Consider the following 21,345-nt stretch of genomic DNA (forward strand, 5'->3'; position numbering starts at 1 on the left):
AGTCAGCCCTCAGAATGGGAGAAAATATTTGCAAATGAAGCAACTGACAATGGATTAATCTCCAAAATTTACAAGCAGCTCATGCAGCTCAATATCAAAAAAACAAACAACCCAATCCAATAATGGGCAGAAGACCTAAATAGACATTTCTCCAAAGAAGATATGCAGATTGCCAACAAATACATGAAAGAATGCTCAACATCATTAATCATTAGAGAAATGCAAATCAAAACTACAATGAGATATCACCTCACACCAGTCAGAATGGCCATCATCAAAAAATCTAGAAACAATAAATGCTGGAGAGGGTGTGGAGAAAAGGGAACCCTCTTGCGCTGTTGGTGGGAATGTAAATTGATACAGCCAGTACGGAGAACAGTATGGAGGTTCCTTAAAAAACTAAAAATAGAACTACCATATGACCCAGCAATCCCACTACTGGGCATATACCCTGAGAAAACCATAATTCAAAAAGAGTCATGTACCAAAATGTTCACTGCAGCTCTATTTACAATGGCCAGGACATGGAAGCAACCTAAGTGTCCATCAACAGATGAATGGATAAAGAAGATGTGGCACATATATACAATGGAATATTACTGAGCCATAAAAAGAAACGAAATTGAGTTATTTGTAGTGAGGTGGATGGACCTAGAGTCTGTCATACAGAGTGAAGTAAGTCAGAAAGAGAAAAACAAATACCATATGCTAACACATATATATGGAATAAAAAAGAAAAAAAAGGGGGGTCATGAAGAACCTAGGGGCAAGATGGGAATAAAGACACAGACCTACTAGAGAATGGACTTGAGGATATGGGGAGGAAGAAGGGTAAGCTGTGACAAAGCGAGAGAGTGGCATGGACATATATACACTACCAAACGTAAAATAGATAGCTAGTGGGAAGCAGCCGCATAGCACAGGGAGATCAGCTCGGTGTTTTGTGACCACCTAGGGGGGTGGGATAGGGAGGGTGGGAGGGAGGGAGATGCAAGAGGGAAGAGATATGGGAACATATGTATATGTATAACTGATTCACTTTGTTATAAAGCAGAAACTAACACATCATTGTAAAGCAATTATACTCTAATAAAGATGTTAAAAAAAAAAGGACATTAGGTAAATACTAAGGAAATCTGTATAAAGTATGGATTTTAGTTATTGATAACATAACAATATTGGTTTATTAATTGTAACAAATGTACTGCAAGATGTTAATAATAGGGGAAACAGAATGTGGGGTATATGGTAATTCTCTGTACTGTGTTCTCAATTTTTCTATAAATCTAAAACTGTTCTAAAAAATAAAATTCATTTAAAAAAATGAAGAAGGAAACCAAGAAACAGGAAGATATAGGATCCAGAGAATAGGGGACCTAACATAGGTATAGTGACCTAACATAGGTAAGAGGTGAAGAGTATCCCCAGAAAGACGGTGAAGGGGGATCTCAAGATGTTAAATCTTCGACAAAGTAAGAGGGCATCCTGTCGTCACTGGAGTGGATCATAAATTTCTTGGAAAGACACCTTAAAGAAGATAACACTTTTAGAATACCAGCTAACATCATATAGCTACAGCTGTACATTCTGAGAGGAGATCTGTACAAATGAGCACGAGGTTAGGGATAAATCACAGAAATCCACAGAATATTAAGCAAATGAAAGCACCTAAAAATATTCACTTCAAGGAAAACAAAAAAGGAAACAAAAGCAAAAATAGCTTTTTATGTACTACCTATAAATAGTGTTTAATAATCTAACTGCCAATATTTATCTAACAATTTACAGTTATAACCATATTGCAAGAAAGAGAGGCGTGTGTGTGTGTGTGTGTGGTGAGAGGGGGGTAAGATTCCATAGGAACTCACAGTGTAAACTATTAGAGTAATCTAAACATGAGATGAGGAGAAGCTTATCAAATCACTATAATTGAGAGGGAAGGCCAGACCAGGATTTCAAGGAGATAAGTTCTCTCGGACTTGGAGACTGGATGAAGAAGTTGAGTGAGAAGAAGATGTTTACAATTTGTTTGTTGCCTAGGCGGTGGTGAAAAAAGCTTAGAAATTGATGACGAGAGGAGGAGCAGTGCTGAGAATCGCCAAGTAAATGTTGACTGCAGTTTGGGGCACTTTAACTTGAGGCACATAAACAGACATAAAACAAAACTGTCCAGGAGGCAGGCAGGGAACAGGTTCAGGCTGTACATTCAGGTGAATATGAATGAGGAGAAGAAGAACAAAAACTTATCAGACTCTATGTTCCAGGCAGTGTTCTAACATTTTACATGTAGTAACTCATTTAAGCCAAAAGACAATTATTCTCATCTCACAGATGAGGATACCAACGGTGAAAGTGGTCACATAAATTGTCTAAAATCTCACAATTAGAAAGTGGAGAATCCACCTGGGTTTAAATTTCAGAAAGTCTGACTTGACGGCCCGTTCCCTTAAACGCTTTGCCGCAAGTCAAAACCTTAGACTAGCAGAATCATTCACCTGCTCTGCTCTCCTGACACTGAGAGAATAACACATCCACAACTACACTACATGATGTGGGTGTTGCCAACTGCTCAGAACTGGGTGATCATCCTTTGTCAGTGGTAGCACAGCTGCCAGTCTTTTTGGCCTGCCCCACCCTTGCAGAACCTCTGTCTACCAAGCTGTCTATAAGATGCCTTATAGATGCGGATACCTGCCACATCTGCCTGTTCTCCAACCCTGGTTTTAGAACTTCAAACCAATTGTCTGAATTCCCAATCCTCTTTATATTAACTCTTTTCTATTTAAAAGAGCTAGAGTCATTTTTTTCTAGTTTTATTGAGGTATAATTGACATACAGCACTGAATTAGAGTCACTTTCTATTGTTTGTGCACATAAACCCTGATACAATATTTCTCCCCCACATGTATCAGCCAAAGTGTGATCTAACTGGCAAAACACGTATCTGTCAAATGGGTTAAATTCTAAGTTAGAAATATGAATGAACTTTGCAGTACAAGATTTCAGGGTGTTTTAATTCTCAGTTAATCATTGAAATTTGTGTAATCTTTGTACCTTACTTCTCAAAAGAGAATATTCTAGCTTCTTCTTTGGCAAACAATGTCACTATTGGTTTTCCCAATAAGTCCTGTTTCATGTAACATATAAACTCATTTGCTACAACTTTGGATTTTTCCACCAAAAATTATTAGAAGTAAGTTACAAACACAGTTTATATTTCCTGAAAAATATGGGTAAGTCAAATCAAAAGGACCTTCTTCAGTGGAACTTATGGTTGAGTGAGGTCAGCAAATCTTCTCCACAAGAACATCCATAAACTTGGCCAAAACTGACAAACACAATGATTTCAACACTCTGGAAATCAACCAACGCACACAACAATCTGAGAAATGTTGATGCTTCAGAAAGTGCTGAAGTTCATGTAAGAACAATGGGAGTCTGTGATATTTTACACAGGACTCCTCCCAAGGCCAAATTCTGACTGGCTCTTCGAACTTCGTATAAACTCTGTACTCTAGTTGCTGAATTTCTTTCTCACACGGCTATGTGTTTCCAACTCTGAAACCCTAATCCATGTATACTGGGGTTGACGGAATAATAATAAATTGTAGGTAAAAGAAATTTTGTTATACTCAAATGCCTCTTCCCGGCTGATTTGCTTACGAAGAATAATATTGATCTGGGGAGCGAGCGCCGCAGCAGCGAGAGCGGCCGGCTCCACCCGCGCGACTCCTCCCACAGCCGCCGCCGCAGCTTTACAGCCGCCGCTCGACGTGACGCGCGGGCCAAGGTTAGCGCCACCGCAGCCTGCCGGAGCCCAGGGGCAGCCCGGAGGCCCTGTGCCCTGTGCCCGAGCACAGGCGCAGCCTCACTCTTACCTTCTCCGGAGAGTCTCTGAAGACCCGGCGGGCGCAGCAGGCGGCTACGGCCCCTGCGAGGTCCTGCGCGAGGGCTCCCTGGTCTCCGGCATCTGCTGGGCCGCGAAGTAAGCGGCCGCTGGAGAACGGGCAGCCTGAGAGCCCCGGGCGGCCGGCTGGGCCTGGGTCACCGCACGGAGGCTGCCACGGGAGACGAGTGGGGCCTGCGGGCACGCGTGGCCTGGGCCACCGCCAAGGCCTCCTACGGCAGCAACCGCGAGATGGACAGCACGGAAGCCACCCTGGGGCAAATCAGCGGCTAGCACCGGAAGCGCCGTGCAGCCCACGCCCCGGCCCACTGCAGCCCTCAGTTAGGCCGCCCACCAGCTGCCTGTGGCCTGGCCCCTGACGGTCCCACAAAGACAAAGCTTCGTCCGTCTTCTGCTCTGCAGCCTGGGCACCCCAGGCCCGCCGAGCCGCACACCCGCCTCGGCGGAGCCGGCGGCTGTGGCGCCGTGTGAGGAGCATGCGCACAGCGCGCCCGCTGCCGCCTCGGGTCTTCCGCAAAATGGAGGCGCAAAGCCCTAGAGGGCCGGCGGGCCAGGGCCTGGCCAAGAAGGACACCAGGGGCAGCAAGCTGAGTAAGTGCCCGTCCATAACCCTGGGTATGTTCTAAAACAAGAAGTGCGTCTCCCGGCCACCCGCTCAGGCTGGGATTCCCGCGCCACTGCCGCCCGTCAGGGCACCTGGCCCTCGTGCCGAAGCAGCCTGGAAGCCGCTGATCACGGCGGAGCGCGGCTCCCCTTGGGGCCCACCGGTGGATGCCCTGCCTCTCGCCCGTCGGCCTCTCCGGTCTTGGGGCTCTGGGCCCTCACTGCCCCAGGCCTTGCTCCCCCAACTCCCGTCTCTTCTCACACCTCAGTGTCTGGGCTCTCAGCCTCCCCTTCTTACGCGTCTGCCTCCACCGTCTCTTTGGGCTTCAGGCCCCCTTTGGGCCCTCATTCACTTCAGGGTCCCATCGCTTTGTGCCTCAGTCCCCCATTTGTAGGGGTCACCTTTTTGTACTTCAGTTCCCCGTTCTCTTGAGGCCTCCTGTCTTGGGCCTTCCGTGTTCTTGGGGTTCCCCTCTGCTCACGACTTACCGACTCTGCAGCTTCTTCACTCTGCTGCTGCTTTGCTGTCTCTGGCAGCCCCGATCCTCTCTGTCCTCCTCAGACCCTTTCTCTCCCACCTGCATCTCAGGCAGCTGGGGGCTCACTTCCTGTCCTCCTTGTATTCCGGTTTCTTCACTGCCTCCCTCCCGGCCTCCAGGCACCTTTCTTGATGGCCCATCCTTTTGCTGTGAGGAAGCGAGCTGGTTGCAGGCAGTTTGGGAGGGAGGGGTGGAGCCAGCTTCAAAAAATGCCTTTCTTGGGAGTGTGATAAGACAAGCCCTTGGCAGGAGGCCAGGCGTAAGGGGCTCCCTGAGGGGCTGCCCTGCCCAGGCCAACTGAAGCAGACCTGGCCCCCTCCTCCAGCAAGGCTCTGGCCAGCATCTGGTGAGGAGTGAGAGTGCTAGGCTTTGCGCACGATAAAACCTGGTCTGGATGGGTGATGCCCCAGCCTCATGAAGAGTCCCTGGCATGCCCCACAGACACGTGTTCACAGGCACCATCCCCAGCTATGCCCGGAAAGGGGCTGAATGTGGAGCGCTTGTGCTTGAACAGGTGAAGGCAGAGCATGGTGGCTGCTGAGCCCCAACCCACTGCTCTGGAGGGGTCCTGGCACCCCATAAGGTGGGAGTGGTCCTTGCTCTACAGGTGCCCAGCAGACCCCATCTCTACCCGGTTCTTGGAGCCTTTCTTCTTTGTTACCAACCTGCAAAATCTGTCCTCTTAACTTTCTTGTATTTTTTCACCTCCAGAGAGTAATTTTGATTTGGAATGATACCTTTTGGTACCAAAAGCCAATCCCCCCCCAACATGTAGGTGTTAGCACTGTGAAATTAGTGTTTCTGCTATTTCATTACAAATAGGTTTTTTGTTGTTGTTGTTGTTGTTGTTGTTTTGTTTTTGTTTTTAAGTCTAAGAACTCCCAAGAGAGAAAGAGTTTAAGAAACAAGGCCACTGAGCAAAGGCAGCAGTTCTGACTCCCAGCATGGAGAAGGGAGGGTGTTGGGGATTGGGGGACACTGTCACTTTCACTCCCTTTTAGCTCTCTGTCCATCAAAGCCACTGCCCAGGGAGTGGTGACATCAGGGACTTTTCTTCAGGTGGAAAAGGTCACTGGGGAGCTGGATGAACTTGAGCATTTCTTGGCCTTCATATGCTTGCTCCTTAGTTTGTTTTCATGTGGCCTGGTGTGTCACTGTTCTGAGCAGACCATTCCAGGCCTGTTGCTAAGGGAAAACCCTAACAGGCATTCTGTCCATGGAGAGGCCAAAGACTGGGACCCCAGCCAAGACTCAAAGAGCCTCCTGTCTGTATCCTCCCACACCATGCTGCATAAGACGTCTCCTAAAGTGAGATTCTGCACATTTTGTTGTTAACAATAAAACACAATACATACACACACACACAGGCACATAATGATGATGTTGTGAATTTTCACAAAGAGTTAGTAGTGGAACATACCCTGTCTTTGACTGATTATAAGACCAACTCAAATTCTGGCCCAACTGTGCAGGCCTGGGAGAAACCACAAACTTGAGCATGCAGCACCACCCTAGGGAAAGCAAAAAGGAGGCTATCAGTAACTGAACTAGTTTTGCAGGGTTGAAAGAAGGCATACAAGCATAAGAACTCTGTTTATGTTGAAACAAGAAGTGTGGAGCACCATAGAAAAGATCTGAGAAAGCCTCAGAATTACTAGCAGGGCTGACAGAAGGTAATTCTCTCCTGAAGCCTGTCAGAAAGACCAGAGGAGGTGACTGCTTCTCCAGATTTGAAGACAGTAGCAAAGTCTTCAAGGAATTTGAAAAATCAGTGTAGCATGAGATCACCAAAGGAGCACAATAATTTTCCAGAATCAGAGCCAAAAAAAATGGAGATCTGCAGTTTGCCTGATAAAGAATTCAAAATAACAGTTTTAAGGAAGCTCAGTGAGCTACAAGAAAACAGAGAAAGACAATTCAATGAAATCATGACAAACAAAATGAGAATCTTAATAGAGAGAATCATAAAAAACAACCAAATAGAAATCCTGGAGCTGAATAATACAATGAATGAAATTTTAAAATGTGATAAGAACAGCAGAAGCAGATTAGATCAAGCAAAAGGACAAGTCTATGAAGTAGAAGACAGGACATTTGAAATTATGCAGTCAGTAGAGAACAAAGAAAAAAAAATGAAAAAGAGTGAAGAAAGCCTATATGAACTGTGGGATACCATTAAGAGAAACATCGTAGACACTATTGGAGTCCCAGAAGGAGAAGGATGGAGAAAGGGGCAGAAAGCGTGTTTAAAGGAATAATGGCTAAGAATTTCCCAAATCTGGGGAGATATTTGGACATCTAACTTCATAAAGTTAATAGGTCACCCCAATATTTCAACTCAAAATGAAATTCTCCAAGACATATTATAATTAAGCTGTCTAAAATCAAAAATTTAAGATCATCCAGAGGAAAAATAATAGTCAAATACAAGGGAACCCCCATTAAACTATCAGTAGATTTCTCAGGAGAAAGCTTGCAGCCCAGGAGAGAGTGAGATAATATACTCAAAGTGTTGAAAGAAAAAACTGCCCTGCCAATCAAGAATACTGTACCCAGCAAAGCAGTCTTTAAAAATGAAGGTGAGATAAAGACTTTCCCAAACAAACAAAAGCTGAGAGAATTAATCAGCATTAGACCTGATCTAAGAGATGCTGAATGGAGTTCTTCAAGCTAAAACAAAAAAACACTAATTAGTAACATGAAATGTAAAAAAGTATACAATACACTGGTAAGTCACATTCAGAATATAATACTATAAGACGGTGGTGTGTTAACCAGTCAACTCTAGTAAAGGTTGACAAAACTAAAGAACAAAACTATTAAAAATAACTATAACTACAATAACTTCCTGATGGATGCACAATATTAAAAGAGGTAAATTGTGACATCAAAAACATAAAATGTGGGAAGGGAGTAAAAGCGTAGTGTTTTTGTGTGTTATCAAAGTTAAGTTGTTATCACCTTAAAATAGAGTTATATCTATAAGATTTTTTTGTAAGTCTCATGGTAATCACAAAGCAAAAGCCTACATTAATATAAAAAGATAAAGAAAAGGGAAATAGAAACATACCATTATAGAAAATCATTAAACCACAAAAGAAGACAGCAAGAGAGGAAGAAAAGAACAAGGGAATTACAAAACAACCAGAGCACAATTAGGATAGAATTAGTAAGTCCTTACCCATCAATCATTATTTTAAGTGTAAATGATATAAATTCTCCAATCAAAAAGAAAAGAGTGGCTGAATGGATTAAAACAAAACAAAACAAAAAACAAGACCCAATTATATGCTGTCCACAAGAGACTTACTTCAGCTTTAAGGACACACACAGACTGAAAGTGAGGAGATAAAAAAAGGTGTTCTATGCAAGTGGAAACCAAAAAACAGCAGTGGTAAATATATCAGACAAGATAAACTTTAATTTAACAGCTGTAACAAGAGACAAAGATGGCAGTGATATCATGATGAAGAGGAAACATTACAACTGATATCACAATAATACAAAAGATCATAAGAGACTGCTATGACCAATTATACACAAGTAAATTGAATACTGTAGAACACATAGATAAATTCTTTGAAACAATCTACCAAGACTGAACTATGTAGAAACAGAAAAATCGAAGCAGATCAATAACGGGTAAGGAGATTGAATCAATAATCAAAAACCTCCCAACAAAGAAAAGCCCAGGACCAAAAACTAGATGAATTCACTGGTGAATTCTACTAAACATTTAAACAAGAATAAATGCCAAAACTTCTTAAACTCTTCCAGAAATGGAAGAAAGAACAACTTTCAAACTCATTTTACAACCAGAATTACCTTCACACCACCATCAGATAAAGACACTATAAGAAAAGAAAACTACAGGCCAATGTCTCTGATGAATATAGATGCAAAAATTCTCAACAGAATTCTAGCAAACCAATTCAACAGCACATTAAAAGATCATACACCATGATCAAGCGAGATTTAACCATGGGATGCAAGGATGGTTCAACATACACTAATCAATAAATGTGCTATACCAGATTAATAGAACGAAAGATTAAAATCATATGATTATTTCACTAGATGCAGAGAAAGCATTTGACAAATTTCAACATCCTTTCATGATAAAAAAAAAAAAGGGGGGGTGGATTGCAAAGGGAGAAGAGTATACTTTTGGGGGTGAGGGAAATGCTCTAGATCTTGACCATGGTAGTCTTTATATGACTGTATTATTTTTGAAAGTCACTGAACTGTACTCTTAAAATGAGAGCATGTTATTGTATCCAGATTATGCCACAATAAAACTGATTAAAAAGAGAATAAGAAGAGCCAGTCTGAACTGTGATCTTATATCCCCTGCCCCTTAAACATTTTCCATAAATAAATCAGATTTAGTTTTGCATTAAACAAGAACCTAGTAGTTTTAAAATTACTACAGAAGTTTGAATAAATGTGGGTTGTATAAAATGCAATACAACTCAGCAATAAAAGGAGCAGACTGTTGATACATGCAACAACTGGGATGGACTTAAGGGCATCATGCTTAGTGAAAAAAGCCAGTTTCAGAAGTTATATATTGTATAGTTTCATCCGTTGTCTTCCTAATGACCCAACTATAGAGATGAAGAACAGGTTAGTGGTTGCCGCAAGACAGATGAAGGTGGCAGGGGATAGGTGTCACTATAAAGAGGTAGTGTAAGGGAGTTCCTTTATGTTAGTGGAAGAGTTCTGTATCATGATGGTGGTAGTTACATGAATCTACACAAGTGATCACATTACATAGATCTACACACACACACACACACACACACACACACACACAACAGAAACACATACTGCATATAAAATTGCTCAAAGCTGAATAATGTCTGTAGTTTTGCTATTATACTACAGTTGTCGAAGATGTCACCATGGTAGGAAGCTGGGTAGATTTCAGGGGACTCTATCCATTATTTTTGAAATTTCCTGGGAATATATAATAATTTAAAAAATTTTTTAAACTTAGATATTTTTCTCATAAGCATGATCATAAGCTAATACGTACATAGGAATTTTAAAGTCATATTTCCTTGTAATAGAAGCTTATTTACAGTGATTTTTCTTATAGATTTGATTTTAATCTATTAAAAGCATATTGAATCAGAACAACTCAAGGTAATTAAATTTCCATGGAATCATTTTTACAGTAAATAGTGTTTTATTAAACAATAATCTCTGAAATCAATTAAAAAGATCCTTTGGTTTATGTCTATAAAATTTGCATAAACACTGATTATTTAAAGAGACTCAACTATTATAAAGGGCCATAATAAACTTTTCTGAAATGGTCATATATCTTTATGAACTTAAATTCTTGAAACTAATGTTACCTAGAATTATAATTAGTGAATTTTCAATGACATTAATTATTTGCATCTTTATAAGGGACAGCAGAGGATCCTTTCTCCTATGCTCTGGGGAATGTATAATCCCTGATGGGAAATTAACATTTACTGTAACAATTAGGGTGTAAACACAGACACATTTCTCCCCTGCAGAGCGTATCATGATGGGAAAGTCCTGGGGGACCCCTATACTTGAATTTCTAATCAGGTCCAAAAGAATTATAAGCCTTAAGCAAATGCTGTGTGCTCTATGACATTGTGGTTTAGATGTGAAGCCTGTGGTTTCCCTTCATGATCTCTTAGTAAATTTATAACCACAAGTTTGATCTAAATCATAGACTGGCTCTTGGAACATTCATACTGTGAGATCTATGCTATGACTTTCCCAGGGAAAGAGGAAGATTCTGTGACTACATCTGCTCAGCTTTGATATCTCCAAGGCCAGTTCTTCTTTCAGGACAGTGGAGGTAAAACACACATAAAGGGTCAGCACTGAGTTCCCTCAATGAATGGAGAGTGAGTTAACCAAGTTTCTATTTTTTGCTCACTCCCTCTGTTGCTGAAAAATGAGAAGTATTTATATTGAATAACAAGATACTCCAAAGTCTGGAGCTCTGACTCTGCTGCCTGTATTGTTCTCAGCATACACTCTGTGTTGACTCCATCTTCATTCTGGGAGCAGGAGAACTGTAGCAGTTCCAAGTGACAAATCCAGACAGCAACATCAGAAGAAATTTGTGTTTTTTTCCAAAATTTTTTTATTGAAATGTATAAACAGAGGAAAGTTGATATATCATAATAAGTATACAGCTTGAAATGTTTTCACAAATTTAATAACTAACTTAATCAGCACTCAAATTAACATTTCTCATTCATGCCATCCTACAAAACCTAGGAAAGCACATCCACCTTCCTTTATTCATTCGCTGTCCAGCTAGGACAGAGCAGAGGAGGAGAATGTGTGGAAACACTGGAGTGTATGGTTAAGTATAAAACTTAGGTTACCAAGGTTCACCTCAATACCTGTTGTCAATTATTAACTTCCTGGGTTCTTATAGTAAAGTATCTGAAAACCTTAGAGATTATGAGAGACTTCCTGGTAGCAGAATATCTGTATGGTCTCTTCCCTCTAGGGACCTTTCTTTCTTTCTTGATGGTCAAAACAGGGGACCTGAAGTGCCTAGTAGGGTAATGGAAACCTGAGTAGGAACTAGGAAGTGATGAATCAGATGAATAGGGGGGAGAAATGGGGATACATTCCCACCACTGAAGCCCATCAGCAAGTAGGCTTGCTCCTCAGCTACCCCATCCCGCTATCTTCTAGTAAGATAGAGCAGTTGTTTGTCACATGCAGTTCATGCAATGAAAGACAGTGATTTAAATGTTGAGGGGTGTGTACCTTCAGACCTTATGAAGCAAAGGAGGACTTATGTGATTTCTGCCAGTCTGAGTCTCTTTCTCATAAAGCTCATATAAAAGAGAGTTTGTAAGAATAGAGCTGGGTTCCCTGTTGATGGAGTTTTCTTCTATTCTCACAGATTTCCGAAGTTGAGAATGCTGCCTAGAAATGACTCCTTAGTGACTGAATTTATTCTTCTGTATTAACAGACCATCCAGAGCTCCAGCAGCCCCTCTCTTACCTGTTTCTAATGATCTACATTGTCACCATGGTGGGCAACCTGAGCTCGATCATTCTTATTGGTCTAAATTCTCACCTCCACACCCCCGTGTACTATTTAGTCTTCAACCATCCTTCATTGATCTCTGTTACTCCTCTGTTTTCACCCCCCAGATGCTGATGAACTTTGAATTCAGGAAGAATATCATCTCCTATGTTGGGTGCATGACTCAGCTGTTTTTCTTTCTCTTTTTTGTCATCTCTGAGTGTTATATGTTGACCTCAGTGGCCTGTGATTGCTATGTGGCCATCTGTACTCCATTGCTATATAAGGTCACCATGTTCCATAAGGTCTGTTTGGTGCTATCTTTGGCTGCGTATGTGATGGGGTTTACTGGAGCCTCTGCCCACACAGGGTGCATGCTTAGACTAACCTTCTGCAATGTTAATATAATCAACCATTACTTGTGTGACATCCTCCCACTCCTCCAAGTCTCTTGCACCAGGACTTATGTCAGTGAGGTGGTAGTTCTCATTGTGTGGATATTAATATCACAGTACCCAGTTTCACCATCCTAATTTCTTACATCTTCATCCTCACTGGCATTTTTCATACCAAATCCGCTCAGGGAAGATCGAAAGCCTTCAGCACCTTAGCTCCCACGTCATTGCTCTTTCTCTTTTTTTTTGGTTCAGCAGCATCCATGTACCTTAAATATTCTTCTCCTGGATCTATGGAGCAGGGGAAAGTTTCTTCTGTTTTTTATACTAATGTGGGACCCATGCTCAGTCCTCTGATTTAGTTTGAGGAACAAAGATGTCAGAGTTGCAATGAGGAAATCCCTGTTTAAAATCCAGAGGAGAAACATGTTCTGATTACAAACAACAATAATGTAAAGACACTCAATTTTTATTGTCTTTCAAGATGATATTTGTTCATAACTATGTCCTACAGATTGTGTTATATGTGGTATAATAGACTTGTCTCATCACTTTCCTTATAGCTTGTCTCACTTTTCCTACGTATCTCTTGCATCTTGTACCAGTTTCCTAAATAACTAGTAGCATCTTCATAAAAGGAAAATATGAACTGATTTTTTTCATACTGTCTTTGTCTCCTGGGCTATTCCTAATCTGGACAAATATGGTGAGTTTCATAAATACATAAAGTTAAAATTAGAGCTTGCTGTTCTAGACACAGAAGTGCCCAAACACTGCAGAATAATTGTCTTTTAAAACAATATTGTTCCTGGTATAGGAAGAAGGATTCAAAGAAATGTCTTCATTGCAAATTGCATATATAGCTTAAAGTAGGATCAGATCCTCTGATGTTATCATTTTGTTCTATTTTTCATACCAATTTTCCTTTTATTATTATTACTTTTCTTGTTCCCTTTGAAAATGGCCAAATCTGTTTTACATGCCACCTGCTTCTGAGAACCTCTATAAGGCAAATGCCTTTAATATTGAAGAGAATACATATAACTCCACCATTTATTGCCAAACATGGCATTAAGAGAGGATGATTAGAAGAATAATACATATGTATCTCAGGATCCCAGTAAGCATAATGGGTGGTTTATTATAAAATTTGTGTTTGTTACTCTCTAAAATGACACCAGATATTTTGAAAAAAGCATATGGTTTTACTGTCAATTTTGTTTTTTATCACTTTAGGAAAATACTACACATGGTGTTAGGAGAAACATTTTAGCCATGTTTCACTTATCCAGTGAAGTATCATGAAAAAAGTTGTGTATTAATATAGTAAACCATATTCCTAGCAACATTTTTTGAACTTACTTAAACCTCGTCTCACCAGTAAGACAATAAATATATTTACCTAGATGCTTCTCCCTATAATTTCTGTATTTCTCCAATGCTTTTCCCATTCATATATTTAGAGTATCAAATATAGTGGTAGGTCAAAAATATTCTTGTTGAATTGGATTATCTTGTTTGAATAATAACAATAATAAATTTAATGTTATAAATAATAATTAATAAAATATAGTAATAAATGACAATAACAAAAAATAAGTCAGAAGGAACTTTGGGGTATAATTTCTTTTGAGGAGTAAAGTGTGGCAACCATAGAGAGGTGCTGCTGACTCCCTTTCAGTAGAGCCACCTGTGGGGAGCATCATTGACTGTCTATAGCCGATACTCCTTTGGATCCACCATAGTGTTCAGGCAGAGTCCATGCTTACTCTAAGATGGCCTCAGCCAATGGCTTAGCATGGTGGGTCATACCGGCCTGGCCAATTTCTGTGTAACGTGGATCTCTTCTGATAGGCAGTCTTTGTTTAGGGACTTCGTATCATCCTATTTGAGATTTTTTTGAACTGCACTGTGGTCTGAGGTTTTCCTACCCAATCCTTTCTTCTCTCTCTCCTTTCGTAGGTATCACACTTTCATCCTGGTCTGAAGGCTTTCTCACTGACTCCCACTCATTCCCATTTTATCCTTCACAGGCACTTACCACAATAAATGTCTTGGAAGTCTAATCATTTCTTAGCATCTGTTTCTTGGAGAACTCTAAAATGACATAGAGGACTTAACACTAACTGATTTTAAACCTTAGTTTTAGGATATGGTAATCAAGACAGATTGGTTTTGTTATAAATATAGATAAATCCATGGGACACAATAGAATATTCGGAAACAGATCCTCACTTATATAGTTGATTGATTTTTAACTGAGCAACTGTGTAAATCTGTAAGTAAAGAAAAATCATTCTAAGCAATTGATGCTGGAAATACTAACTACTCATGAGGAAAACAATGAACTTTGATCTCTACCTCACATCATACACAAAAATTAATTTTAAATAGATCAAAACTATACACATGAAACTTTAACATAAACCTTCTAGAAGAAAACATAGAAAAGTATGTTAGTGTAGGCACAGATTTCTTAAACATATTCTGGAAAGCACTAAATCTAAAAGAAAAAAAAAAAGAGAAAATGAGTTTCATTTAAATTAGAACATCTGTTTATCAAAAAAATATTTATAGGCAAGACACAGACTGGAAGAATATTTGCAAAACATATATTTGATAAAGGTATTGTATCCAGAATATAAAATGTATCTCAGTGATGTAAAGATCATATCATATATTGGCAAGTGATTTGAAAGACACATCCCAAACGAACATATGTAAATAGCCAATAAGCACATGGAAATGTGCCTAACTTGGTACACCCCCTTATGTATAGTGAATAGCTGGATAACAGTTCCTTAACAGCTGTAGTATCCTCCCTCACTTTATTGCCCAGACTTTGCCCCTTGAGTGGCTCAAGCACTTGTCAGGCCTTCTTCTTGGTCTCCCTCCATGTTGGACCTTGCACCTTCTTGGAGCCTCTATTGCAGAGGTCCAAGCACCAGCTGTGGGGCATCTCCAAACCCTCCATTAATCCAAGCACCAATCCTATAGAGCTTCTCCTCTGAGATTCTAGAATCTGGTTATGCTTCTTATTCTTTCTGTTTGTTCTCTCAGTTCTGGGTAGCTATTTTTTATAGGTTATTAGTCTTTATGTTTTCTCTGCTTCATCTTTTGCTCTTTCCTCCTTGCAATGTCTATATATCCAATTATCTTTTTAAAATATCCTCCATGGGAAATACATAGTATGCTGTTTTTTGACTGGAATTTGAAACAGGGAACACCTTTCATGTGACTTTGTTGGACGGACTTGCCCATTTCACAAGACATATCCTGTCTAATTAGCACATGCCAAACCCTGATGACAGTGATTAGTCAGAAATAGTCATTTGACTACAGTCTTTTCTGCCAAAATTATTTAAACAAACTTTTCTACTTGTAGTTACTGAATTGGTAAGATTAAATCTAGGGATTCTAGTAGTCCTGTTTTCACTACACGGGGAGAGTTCATCTGAGGTTAAAATGCAGTAGAACCAAGCAGACAAAACGTGTGGAGAGAGACACACCTCCATGAATGGTTGGCCCTGCCCAGCCAAATAAAAGGCCATGTATATTCATGACTTACCAGTTTCACACCCTTTTTGGGATTATGTTGGTTTATGTAGGCAAAATATAGTTGCAGGCATGACACATGCCTTGTAGTCTGAATGTGATATCCAATTTCCCAGCACACTCTGCTGGCAGTATGAGTCAGTAAAATGCCTGGCTTGGTCTGTGAATCAACAGACTTACTTTACAAGTTGACTTTATATTCTTTTGATCAATGTGGCAAAAATGATCATTTAAAATTATTAAAATCAAAACTCATATAAAACTAAAATGATTAAAAATTCAATTGCAGTGTTTTAAAAATAACTATAATTATAGAATTTGAAGTAAAAATTTTTTCAATATATCAAACATTTTTAAAACACCTTTAGGATATTTGGAAGTATTATGTCCATAACTTGATGAATTTCTTGAAGATATAGGTATCTTTATTATCCTTCTGTATATGCTTCATAAATACAATTTTAATTGGGAAAAAAGTTTGTTTTCTTCATGCGGAATCCCCAGATGATTCACATTAAAGGCATCGAGCCTAGAGTATATCCTAGACAGATGCTCTTGGAAAGGTAAGAATAGAATGTGTCTGACGTGATGGCATATACCGTACTTTGGCCAGCGTCAAGAATGGTCAGCCAAGTGAGGCACTCACTGCTCTATTTCAACAGCCCAACCAAAAAGGCACTCTACCACCTGGTCACCAGCTACAGCAGCCACATGCAGAGGGGACAGTGCCTGTGGTGGACCAGAGTCCCACAGGGCTGCTGGGGGAGTCTGTTTCAGGTGCCCAGGAGCACAGTGCTTGGCCTGTGGTGGACGCCAGGCAAGGAGTCCTGATGTTCGCAGCTCCAGGCAGATGCCCTAGTCTCTAGCTCCCCATTTCACGTACTTCTGTCCATCTCCAGCCAATTTATCCTTTTCGTGGCATCTAAACTAGTTGAAGTGTGATTGCTCTAAGAATGCACAAGCCTTCTGCAAATTGGGTTTCTCTGTTATTTTGAAATATTTGAAATGAAAAAGCAAAATTAGTTCCAAATTTGTTGAACATTAAATTTGTCAGTAAAAAGAAAATAACTCACATTATTTAAATATGATTTCAACGGCAAAGTTTTAAATGGTGGTAAGAATGATCTAAACTCTACCACTTATGCAAACAAAATTTCTCATTGATGATGATTATAAAAGAAATTGGAGATATAGTCATTAAAAATTCTTGCTCAAGAATTGCAAATAACTTTCAAGCACAAAGCCTGTTAACAAAGAAATTATATTCCAGAAGCAAGTACCAATTTTCATTTAGAATTATGAGTATATTTTATTTGGGAATGTTATTTAATAAAAAATGATAAATCTCATTTAAGAGATATTTCTGATGTTTGAATAATTTACATTATAGTAGGTAATGAATATATGAACTTTTCTGATTTTACCATCAAATATATCCTGAAAACTTCATAATACATACATTTGCAATTTAATAAATAATGCAAAATTTATGTAATCACAAACCAGTTCATAAAATAGAATATTGTAGAATATTTTATTCAGTATTTTTAGCTGTTTTGAGTGGGTGGTAGACCCAATAGCCTAGTCCAACAATACCAGAAATGACAGTTGTTAAATAGCTTATTTAGTCAACTTTGTTCTCAAATTAGATTAGGTGGTAAGGGGGCATTCACTGTATAGTGATACTTTAGGTGGATGTCTTCAGCTGTTATGTCTTCAAATATTTTTCTACCACTCCTCCTCTCTGCTGTCTGGGACTCCAGTTACATACATATGAGGTTACTCCAATTACATAATATGATGTCTTAGGGCTCACTGATGCTCTGTTCATTCTTTTCTAGGCTTTTTTTTTTGTCTCTGGATATCATTTTGGGTACTTTCTATTGCTATTCTTTAAGTTCACTCATCGTTTCTTCTGATGTGGTGTTAACTCCATTCAACACATTTATTTTTACATAAATTTTTTCTTTTAGAATTATTTTAGATTTATAGAAGAATTGTTAATATAATACAGGGAGTTACTATATATTTCATATCTTGTTCCTCTTGCTATCTTACATTAGTGTGATACATATGTCACAGTTAGTGAACCAATATTGATAATTATTGTTAAAGTCCATACTTTATCCAGATTTTCTTAGTTTTTACCTAATGTCCCTTTTCTATCCTAGGATCCCATTCGGTATACCACATTGCATTGATTAGTCATGTCTCATTGGGTTCCTCTTGGCTGTCACATTTTCTCAGACTTCCCATGTTTTGGATAACTTTGACAGTTTTGAAGAGTATTAGTCAGGTATTTTGTAGAATATCCCTCAATTGGGATTTCTAATGTTTTTCTCATGATTATTTTTGGATTATGTATTTTTTTGGATTTGGTGTATTTTTCATTTCACACATTGTATTTTTCAGATCAAGGAAGTCAATGCCTTGACATTTTTTTCTTGAATATATAGAATATATTAATAACAGCTTTTTTTTTTCTTGTCTGCTAATTTTAAAATATGTTATTTTCAGTATGTTTCTACAGATTGAGGTTTTTCCTCATTGTGGATTGAATTTTCCTGCTTTTTGCATGCCAAGTTTTAGCCTAGTTTTTAGTTGGATTTCCTGTTATTTTAAACAAGAAATGTTGCCATATTTTTAAACTGAAATAACTCATTTGTAAATTTTTTATAAGAAAGAAAAAAGAGATTGAAGCTTGGCTGTCACTATTGGTGATAGAAACACAAACACACTGTAATAATTGGCAGGGCTCATGGAGCACAAGCTTAAACGGGAAGTGATTAATGTCCCAGTTGTATCTGATTATTTTTTTTCTCGGTTTTCTTTCTTTATGTCAACTTCATTGAATTTCCCCAGGTTGAAGACACGGATTCAATATAAGTCAGAATATTCTTTATGGAAACACCCAAGCCCAATCCTGTGTAAGACTACTGACCCATCTGGTCCAGTATTAAGCCTCTAAGGTTGGTATGGAAAGGTGTGGATTGGCCTACCCATACTGATAGTAGATATTAGAGATGTGTTACAAAAAAACAGACTAGTTTTCCATAGTAAGTCCTGAGAGATCTACTGAACAATATATTGTTTAAACTATTGAGCTGTATAAATTTTTATACAAATAAATTTTCCTTATAAAGTTTTATAAAAACATTTCAAATTATATTTTATGAGGCCTAGTTTACATATAGTAAAATATACAAATATGAGGTCTACAGCTTGATGACTTCTTACCTAAGTATAAACTCATTTAATCACCACCCAGAAAAAGATACAGAACATTTCCATGACCCCAGAAATTTCCCTTATGTCACTTTCTAGTCAGTAGACAAATCCCATGCACCAGTTGAGGTAACCATTGCTCTCATTTCTATCACTTTAGAGTAATTTTGCCTGTTCTTTAAAATCTTATAAATAAAATCATACTGTTTATACTCTTTTGAGTCTGCCATCTTCATTCAACATAATGATTTTTGTATTTCAACCATATTGGTGCATGTATCAGAACATAGTTTTATGAGAAATATCTCATTGAATGTATTTTCTGCAATTTCCTTATCTATTCTCTTATTGATGGAAATTTGGCTATTGAAATAAAACCTCAGTGAACATTCTTGTACAAGTATTTTTTTTGACATATGCACTAATTTCTCTGTATATGTGATAGCTGTGGAATGTCTGGATCAGATGCTACATATGGTGCAACTTTACTAGAAAATACCAATTTGTTTTCCAAAGTACCTATATAATTTTACTCTTCTAACAGCAGTGTATGAAAGTTCCAGGTGTTCCACATCCACATGTTCACTTGGTATAGACAGTCATTAATTTTAGCCATTCTAGTGTGTATGCAGTGGTATCTCATTATAATTTTAATTTACATTTTCCTTAGGACAAAGGATGTTGAGATACCTTTTTTCAAATTTATTAATATTTGAGCCTGTATTGCTTCTTGGAATGATAACTTTAAACCATTTTTAAATACATATTGGAAAAAAAGAAATACAATTGTCTGTGTTCTCAGATGACATGATTGTCTCTGTAGACAGTCCCTCAAAATTGACAGCAACAACTACTAAACAAATGAACAAAAAAACCTCTTGGAACTAATAAGTAGCTAGAGGAGAGTCACAGGATACAAAGTTAACATACAAAGGTTAACAGCTTTCCTATATACCAGGCACTGGATGATTGGAATTTGTAATGAAAAACTCAATGCTATTCATATTGTCACCCCACCCCTACCCTCCAAAAAGAAGAAATACTTAGTTATAAGTCTAACAAAATATATAAAGGATCCATATGTGGAAAACAACAAAACTCTAATAAAAGTAATAAAAAAATCTAAATAAATGGAAAGATACTCCATGTTTGTGGATTAGAAGACTCAATTATGTTAAGTTGTCAATTCTTCTTAACTTCATCTATATCGTCAATGTGATCCCAATCAAAATCCCAGCAAGTTTTTGTGGATATCAACAAACTGATTCTAAAGTTTATATGGAAAGGGAAAAGGCCCAAAATATCAAATACAATACTGAAGGAGAACAAAGTTGTAGGACAGATACTGTCCAACTTCAGGACTCACTATAAAACTACAGTAATCAAGTCAGTGTGGTAGTGATGAAAGAAAAGACAATGGATCAGAAGACAGAACCTGAAGTTGACCTACAAAATATAGTCAACTGATCTTTGACAAAAGAGCAAAGGCAATCAATGGAATAATGGTAGTCTTCTTCACAAATGATGCTAGAAAAATCAGATGTCCATTTGCAAAAACATGAATTTAGACACAGACTTTACACCTTTCAAAAACAAACAAACAACAAACAAACCAGAATCTAGGACCCCACCCCAGATCTGCTGAATTAGATCTTGCCTTCCCATTTTCTTCCTGACACTTGCAGATTTAACGCTTTCCATTATATATTTACATTTAAAAATATATTATTAGCCAGCGATTCCAGATGCTTGCAGCAGCTTAGCTCAGTGTGACATAATACTGCAAATTAAAATTCTATTTAGTTAAAAAAGGTTTACATTTTTTGCATCTTTATGATAATATGGTATAAAACTTAAATTGCCACTGACTTTGATAAATTAGAACATATCAGGCTTGAGTTACTTAAAAAGGAGCCAGGAATTAACAAAAGATACCGTGGTATATATCAGTGAAAAGGATAACTATTTGACACATTTCATTATAACTAAATCAGGCTACTGTGACCATCATGTAGGTAGAAGAAAGGAGGGTAATGAGTTAGTTTTGCAATGTAAGAATAAGCTCAGAGTATCTCTACA

The 21,345-nt window shown here is 38.5% G+C and overlaps 1 pseudogene; it reads left to right on the forward strand.

The window, feature by feature from the left end:
* Nucleotides 1-11,975: 11,975 nt before the first annotated feature.
* On the forward strand, nucleotides 11,976-12,921 carry LOC137771651 (olfactory receptor 8B3-like; annotated as a pseudogene).
* The last annotated feature ends 8,424 nt before the right edge of the window (nucleotides 12,922-21,345 follow it).

Source organism: Eschrichtius robustus, chromosome 11 (assembly GCF_028021215.1).
Source record: "Eschrichtius robustus isolate mEscRob2 chromosome 11, mEscRob2.pri, whole genome shotgun sequence".
Lineage (NCBI taxonomy): Eukaryota > Metazoa > Chordata > Mammalia > Artiodactyla > Eschrichtiidae > Eschrichtius > Eschrichtius robustus.